This window comes from Jaculus jaculus, chromosome 3 (assembly GCF_020740685.1).
Source record: "Jaculus jaculus isolate mJacJac1 chromosome 3, mJacJac1.mat.Y.cur, whole genome shotgun sequence".
Taxonomy (NCBI): domain Eukaryota; kingdom Metazoa; phylum Chordata; class Mammalia; order Rodentia; family Dipodidae; genus Jaculus; species Jaculus jaculus.
This window is the reverse complement of record NC_059104.1, coordinates 178,641,549-178,649,772: the sequence shown is the minus strand read 5'-3', so window position 1 is coordinate 178,649,772 and position 8,224 is coordinate 178,641,549.

Below are 8,224 nucleotides of genomic sequence, written 5' to 3'. Positions count from 1 at the left end.
TTTCAACCAAGAAATTTACAGAAGAATCCTGACAAGTAAAAAACTATCAATTTATATGAGTTTTCTGGTTAAAAAAATAATAATAAGGGCTGGAGAGATGGCTTAGCAGTTAAGCGCTTGCCTGTGAAGCTTAAGGACCCTGGTTCGAGGCTTGATTTCCCAGGACCCACGTTAGCTAGATGCACAAGGGGGCACACTCCTCTGGAGTTTGTTTGCAGTGGCTGGAAGCCCTGGTGTGCCCATTCTCTCTCTCTATCTGCCTCCTTCTTTCTGTCTGTCACTCTCAAATAAATAAATAAAAATAAACAAAAAAAAAGATCAACATTTCAATGTTAGTTGATAGAATTTTCTATATGTACAAACAATTACATCATTTTAAAAACTTCATCATCTTGAGGGATGTGGACATTGCTCAGGCAGTAAAGTGCCTGCCTTGCAGGCCTGAATGAGGACCTGAATTCAATTCATAGATCCATGTAAGGGAGAAGGGTGTGATGACCTGTCTGGTATTCTCAGCCCTGGAGTGTCAGAGACAGGTGGATCCCTGGAGCTTGCTGGCAAGCTAGCTACCCTAGTTAGTGAGCGCCAGGACAGTGGGAGATCTCGTCTTCACAACTGCACCCCCTCAAAAAAAGGTGGGGGGCTAGAGAGGTGGTTTAGGGGTTAAGGCAGTTGCCTGCAAAGCCAAAGGACCTTGGTTCGATTCCACAGGACCCACGTAAGTCAGATGCACAAGGGGGGACTTGCATCTGGAACTTGTCTGCAGTGGCTGGAAGGCTTGGCACGCCCAATCTCTCTCTCACACACACCAATAAAAAAGGTTTCTTTAAAGGTGGACAGTGCTTGAGAGAATGAAACACAGGAACAAACACATACACACACTGCATACCCAAAAATTTTATAATTCCACTTCCTAATTTATTTTATTTTTTAAATTTTTATTTATTATTATTATTATTATTTGGCTATTCAAGGTAGAATTTCACTCTAGCTCAGGCTGGCATGGAATTTGCTATGTAGTCTCAGGGTGGCCTTGAACTCACAGTGATCCTCCTAGTTCTGCCTCCCAAGTGCTGGGATTAAAGGCATGCACCACCATGCCCGGCTTTCCACTTCCTAATTTTAACCTCAATCATTATCACCAATTTGCCAAGAGACAACATGTATAGGAGTCCCGCTGTTTATTTGCTACCACTGTTTACAATCCTACAATGTCTCATTTGATTTAACTACAAAAACTAAAATTTATTATGCATGTGTCTCTATAATCACAAGGCTCCTTGAGCTCAGTTAGGAGAGTGCTTGCCTAGTGTGCACAAAGCCCTTGGTTTGAGTCCCAGCACCATATCAAGTGGACATGTGGCCACACCTCTTATCCTAACACTGAAGAAAATGAGACAGGAGGATCACAAGTTCAAGGTCATCTACAGCTACATAGGGCGTTCAAGACCAGTTTGGGCTACATGAGTCCTTCTCTCAAAAAGCTCTGCTGGAGAGATGGCTCAGCAGTTAAGGCACTTGCCCATAAAGCCCAACAACTAGAGTTCAATTACCCGGTACCCATGTAAAGCCAAATGCACAAGATGGCCTGGAGTTCGTTTGCAGTGGCTGGAGGTCCTGGTGCACCCATTTTCTCCCTCCCTCCCTTTCTCTCTCCGTAGTGTTGTGGCAAAGGCCTTTAATCCCAGCACTCTGGAGGCTGAGGTAGGAGGATTGGGGTTCAAAGTCAGCCTGAGAGTAAATAGTAAATTCCAGGTCAGCTTGGACTAGAGTGAGACCCTGCCTCAAACGACCCCCTCACTGCCCAAATAATAATAAGAAATTAAAAGTGATGGAAGAGCTGAAAATGAGCAAGGGTCATTTGTCATAATTAATTAATCTCCACTAAATCTCCTTAAGGTGTTAGGCATTGGGAGAAATGCTTAAGAGAGTGTATAGTCAAAGCATGACTGATTTTCTGGACCACTGAAAAAAGATTAAAGATGATGGAGTATGTCATAACTGTGCGTGTGAAAATGTACTCAGAAATTCAATTCAACAGATATTTGTTGGGAGTCTTTTGACAAGGCACGTTGCCAGGGACTGTGCCAGAGAGATGAGGTAGATCACTGCAGCTCACTCTTGGGTTAGCTTAGCGCTGGCCAATGTGTGAACTGGGAAAGCCGCTTCAGGGCTCAGAGCCTGACCAGCAGCGTCCCATGGGCCCTGTCTGATGTCCATGTGCCTGGCATCACTCACATGGGCATACATGGAAGCCTTTGCCACAGCTAAAACAAACAAGTGTGATGAAAAGATGTCATTGTAGCTGTGAACATCAGATCCTGTGGGTAAGGAAACAGGTTCCGTCTACATAGGATGTTTGAGCCTCAGGTGATTGGTAGAACTTTATTAGTGAGGAAAAAAAAAAAAAAGCACCTTTACTTATGATTGGCTGCAACTGAATCACATGACTAAACTGAGTGCTGATAGCTCCAATAGAGACCTGGGAGGAGGGGAAAAGCCACAAGGGGAACTGAAGCATGTCACAAATACCACAAGAGATCCTAACAGCCACGTTAAGATGTTAGGCACGGTTTGGTCACAGGAATAAATCAGGCTCTTTCAGTTTGCCTTATAAAATGTTTCACAGTAATTTGGGAAATTTTAACAAGAAACAAAATGACGATTTTATCTTAAAACTACTTTCTCCCACTCCATCTCATTTCCTAGGAAGAAATGACAACAAAGGCTTTGGAGTGGAAGAGTCTAAGCCCTCATAGGCAGTGGGTTAACTGTTTAATCTCTCAGGCATTAGCCTCCAAATGCATTTGACCCGATGTTTATGTAGCACAGCACTAACTTAAGTAGGTTATTTTATTTGCAAACTCAACACGTGCCCTAATCTTGCTGGCTAATATCCAAGAATGTGATAAACCACTCAGAGCAAAGGTCATCATTAGTATTTCATCATTAACGCAAATCCCTATTTTGCTATCTCGATAGCTAGGGCCGCATCTTGTTGGAGTGTTGCGCTTGTCTGATTTGACAACATGGTTGAGGCTTTGTAGCTTCCTAAGATGTCTGAGCGAGATAGTGAGCAGAGAGGAAGAAAAACATCCACCCGCCATTTCCCTCTCTCCTCCTGTTCATGTTTCCTTCTGTGTGGTGGGTGACAGGCATTGGCCGAGGACAGACCACTGGTACAACTTGGCTCTGCCACTGAATAGCAGTTTAAATAAACTTGCTCTGCCAGGTTTACTCAGGGTCAAAGTGGGAAGGGCTGGAGAAGATGGCTCAGCAGGTAAAGGCGCTTACATGCAAAGCCTGACCACCTGGGGTTCGATTCCCCAGCGTCCACATAAAGCCGGATGCACCAAGTGGCGTGTACATCTGGAGTTCGTTCGCACTGGCAGGAAAGGAGGCACAGTGCTTGGTATATAAGTGCCATGTAAAGTTGATGTTGGCATCACATTCAAACTGCTGCTTCTCTGTGGAGAGTCTTTTCTTTCTTTCTTTATTTATTTGAGAGGGAGAAAGAAGGAGAGAGAGAGCATGGGCACGCCAGGGCCTCCAGCCACTGTCAATGAACTCCAGATGCGTGCGCCCCTTGTGCATCTGGCTAACGTGGGTCTTGGAGAGTCAAACTGGGATCCTTTGGCTTTGCAGGCAAACGCCTTAACCGGTAAGCCATCTCTCCAGCCCCAGAATCTTATTTGTGAGGGCAAGCTGGTGAAAACCAGATAGGGTAGTCTGCCAACCTAGCTCTCTGTTTTTACTGAGAGGTGCCCTTCCCTTCTTCCCTTCAAGGGACCTGAGCACAATATACGCTAAGGGGCCACCAGGCAGCCATGCCAAGTGGGTGCTCCGATGTTGAGCCATGCATAACACGCTAGCAAATCTTGTTATGTCTTCTTTTTAAAAATAGTTTATTTATTTACCTGAGAGAGAGAGAGAGAGAGAGAGAATGGGTGCACCAGGCACTCTAGCCACTGCAAAAAACTCCAGATGTGTGCACCATCTTGTGCATCTGGCTTTACATAGGTACTGGGGGGGGGGGGTCGAACCTGTGTCCTTTGTCTTTGCAGGCAAGGGCCTTAACCACTTAGCTATCTCTCCAGCCCTGTTTCTTCTTCCTTTTTTAAACAAATATTTTATTTTTGTTTATTTGAGAAAAAAAGGGAGGGGGGGTGGAGGGAGGGAGAAAGAGGCAGAGAGAGAGAGAATGGGTGTGTCAGGGCCTCCAGCCACTGCAAGCAAACTCCACATGCATGAGTCACCTTGTGCATCTGGCTTATGTGGGTCCTGGGGAGTTAAACCTGGGTTCTTTGCCTTTGCAGGCAAGTGCTTTAACTGCTAAGTTATCTCTCCAGCCCTCTTCTTTTTTGATAAAAAGTAAATGTATGTGTGCATGTACACATATATGCATACATACATACAGTGTATGTTCACATGCACATGCATGCATTCTATGTATATAGATATGTAGGCATACATGTGGATGACTACATGTGCATATGCCTGACTGCACAATACATGTATAGGTACACACATGTACATGCATATATTCCACATGTACACATGTTTGCATATGCGTATGCATGTATACATATGTATGTACATGCATGTATTTTAATGCATAAAGACATGTGTGCTTGCTTATATACATATAAGCACACATGCATTCATGTATATGTCCATAATTAATAGTCACACACACATACATACATACATACCTGTGTATTTTGCATGCACACACATGTGCATTTCCCATTCAGTTCAGAGGCCCCATGTGCTGTGGGGTCTGTTGCAGAGAGGGGCTGTGGCCTGCCACGGGAGCTGCTGGCTCTGGAAGTAGGGACCTGAGTGGGCTGAGCTTTGGACTGGGGAGAAGTGCGGGGGCAGGAAGAGGCAGCTAGAGCAAGGGAAACTTGGCCACAGTCTGAGTCAGAGGGCCGCAGGCATCAACACGCCACGGAGATTTCTTCCCACGCACATCAGCAAGGCTCGGGTCTCCGAGACGAGGCGCTCTGGTCATGCACACTGACCTGCCAAGGGCAGTTACTGGGCAGCGCTGTGCTGAGGGCACTGAAGCTGAGCGCTCACGTTCACGGAGTTTATACTTTGATAGAAATGCCTAACACCAGCGCATCTCTTCCGTTGGAGTTACTTACCCATATGTGTTAATATATAAATATTCCATAGAAGTTATAACTAAATCATATTGCCCAAAATGCTGTGACAGACAGAAATCTTCAAACATTTCCTGGGGTGGGGGATATTGAAAGAAAAAATTGTTTCTTTTATTGAATGTTAAACAAACAGGTGAAACCCTTCCTTTACCTCCTGATTAAAGATGTCATTAGGAATGCTGACAGAGCCACAACAGAGAAATTCTACCAGGAAAATTTTCTGGTTTGGTTCACAGCCCTGTGCTTGATGCCTACACTAATTCTCGATGCACAGTGAGTTCTCATTTATTAAAGGAATGAACAAGTAATTAAAGAGACTATGTCCATAAAATATTATGTGGGAGTCTTCATATTTTCTCTTTGAGTCATAAAGTGAGTATTATGGTATCTCTGGACTTAATCTAGTTCCAGTTCTACTACTGAATCACCAAGACCTGGAAAGACCAAATAACTCACTCAAGCCAGGAAGCTAGCTAGCTGGAGTGGGCTCATATTTCCTGACACCTAGCTCAGGGCTGTCGTGATCTGATGGCACCTCCCCAGGAGTAGCAGATGGCCTCGGCCCATCTTCGCTATGCAGACCTTCTCAAGGGCCAAGAATGAGTCGGACTCCAGGAGGCTGAAGAAAACAAAGACAGCTAGAGATTTTTCAGTCCAACTGCTGGGCCCCATGTCTGGCTTCACTTGAAACCAGTGGTTTCAGTTGCTATCTATCAGCCCCTCTTCTCTCAGAAATGAGGAACAAAGTAGCAGTATATCTGAAGGTCTGATTTAACTAATGCAATACTAACACGTTCTCTCCATGCTTCTGTACTTCCCAAGCAAACTATCCAGGCTGGGAGCCCAATCTGCAGGGCCGACATTTGACGGGGATGTGACTGGAACATCTCAGCGTCTCTCTCGTGTGTGTGTGTGTGTGTGTGTGTGTGTGTGTGTGTGTGTGTGTGTGTTGTGCTGGGGATTAAACCTAGAACCTTGTGCTTGTTATGCAAATACCCTACCACTAAGCCATATGCCTAGGTGCTTTTTTTTTTGTTTGTTTGTTTTTTCATTTTTAGACAAGGTCTCTCAAAAGTTGCCCAGGCTGACCATGAATTTGTTGTGTAACCCAGGCTGGCCTGGAACTTGCAATCCTCCTGCCTCAGCTTCCTGAATAGTTAGGATTATAGGCATACATTACCACTGCCAGTTGTCATCATTCTTTAAAAATTTTTAAATTAAAATTTATTTATTTAAGCCAGGCATGGTGGTGTACACCTTCAATCCTAGAACTCATAAGGCAGAGGTCGGAGGATTACTGGGAGTTCAAGGCTAGCCCGAGACTACAGAGTGAATTCTAGGTCAGCTTGTGCTAGAGTGAGACCCTATCTCGAAAAACAAAAAAAAAATATTTATTTTTATTAAGTATAAAGTTTATAGTATGAACAAATCATGTATGGGTCCCATTCTTCTCAGATTATCCTCTTATATCCCATCCTCCCTGACCCCTTGGATGCCAGGGTGTTGCTGGTGTTCACCATGGGGTTATGAATGCATTAGTCAGTCTCTGTGAGGGGGACAATGTCTCAGGATATTCCTTCCTAAGAACATGAGAACATGGCTTTGAATAGCCATTTGTTTTCAAATATTATTATGAACATGTATTCAAATTTCATTGTAATGCATATGAGATGGATGTATGCACCATAAACCTTTACATTTTATATAAAATTGTATACATATGTGTCTCCAACCATCCAGAATATTGGAGTTATGCTTTATACATAAATCTGACCTTGCCCTAGCCTGTTTACTCTCTGTTGAAAAGTCTTTGTCTCAAAGTAAATGTCTTTGACACCCTTTTTAATCTTTGAATCTTAACAAGTTATTTCTTTTCTTTCTTCCTTCCTTCCTTCCTTCCTTCCTTCCTTCCTTCCTTTCTTTCTTTCTTTCTTTTTTTGTTTACTGAGGTAAGGTTTTGCTCTACCTTGGGCTGACCTACAATTCACTATGTAGTCTCAGACTGGTCGTAGTTTCACAGTGATCCTCCTATTTCTGCCTCCTGAGTGCTGGGATAAGGTGTGCGCCACCACGCCCAGCTCTTTCCATGTTTTTAACTTAAACTCTTATCTAGTAGTTTGCCTTCTCAGGCCTCACTTCTTGACAATCTGACATCCTAACCATATCTCAGAACTGCTCACTTTTCTCCATTTTCAGCAGCTCAAGCTGGTGACCCATTCTCATCTCACTTTGAGATAAAGGAATGGCTTCTTCCCTGTACTTTCTCCCTTTAACCTCTCCACAAAGCAGATGGAATGATCTTTAAATTTATTTTTTTATTTTTGAGAGAGTGAAAATTGGCATGCCAACGCCACAGCCACTGCAATTAAACTCCAGATGCTTGCACCACCTAGTGGGTATGTGCAACCTTGTGCTTGCCTCTCCTTTGTGCGTCTGGCTTACTGGGATCTGGAGAGTTGAACATGGGTCCTTAGGCTTCTCAGGCAAATGCCTTAAGCCATCTCTCCAGCCCTGGGATGATCTTTTAAAAAAGAAAAATCACATACCAGTTGCTTTTCTCATTGTTGTGACCTGACAAGAAGCAACTACAGGAAGACAGGTTTCTTTTGGCTTCAAGTTTGAGGGGATACATTCTATCATGGTGGTGAAGGCACTATGGCTGGAATGTGAGGTTGCTGGTCATGGTGCATTTGTGGTCAGGAAACAGACAGTCAACAAACAAAAAGCAGGATGGATCTATAAACTCCAAAGCCCATTCTTAGTGACCCACTTCCTCCAGCAAGGCTCCATGGTGTAAGATTCCACAACCTTCCCAAGGAGCACCACCATCTGGGGACCAAGTGTTCAGACACATGAGCCTGCGGGGGGGGGGGGGGGTGTTCACGCTCCTACCACAACAAACCACAGAGGATGCTTGCTTAAAGTCTTTCAATCCATGTCTCATCACATAGCAACCCTGTATTAGTCAGGGTTCTCTAGAGGAACAGAACCAATAGAATGAATTGTATTAAAAGGGAATTTATTGGATTACTTTATGGCAGTCCAACACCAGCAGG